The sequence below is a fragment of the Brassica oleracea genome, chromosome C8, assembly GCF_000695525.1.
Source record: "Brassica oleracea var. oleracea cultivar TO1000 chromosome C8, BOL, whole genome shotgun sequence".
Classification (NCBI taxonomy): domain Eukaryota; kingdom Viridiplantae; phylum Streptophyta; class Magnoliopsida; order Brassicales; family Brassicaceae; genus Brassica; species Brassica oleracea.
The window spans coordinates 17,303,489-17,303,901 of NC_027755.1; the positions used below are offsets into that span (position 1 = coordinate 17,303,489).

Here is a 413-nt window from a genome sequence, read left to right on the forward strand (position 1 = left end):
AAAAGAAACGGAGGAAGCATTTCAGAGACTGAAGAAAGCTTTGACCACAACACCGGTATTGACATTACCTGAACAAGGTAAACCTTACACTGTGTACGCAGATGCTTCTAGGGTTGTGTTGGGTTGTGTGTTGATGTAGGAAGGCAAAGTAATTGCTTATACACCAAGGCAACTCAGAAAACATGAAGAGAGCTACCCAACACACGACTTAGAAATGGCGGCAGTGGTGTTTGCGTTAAGGATTTGGAGATCCTACTTATATGGAGAAGTCATGGAAGTATTCACAGATCCTAAGAGTCTCAAGTATTTGTTCACGCAACCTGATTTGAACCTCCGACAAAGGCGATGGATTGAGTTTGTGGCGGATTACGACCTGAAGATTCAATATCATCCAGGCAAAGCTAATGTAGTCG

General features: G+C 43.1%; 1 pseudogene; it reads left to right on the forward strand.

Annotated features, from left to right (window-relative positions):
- LOC106308799 overlaps positions 1 to 413 on the forward strand; it is a 2,924-nt pseudogene that overhangs the window by 1,262 nt on the left and 1,249 nt on the right.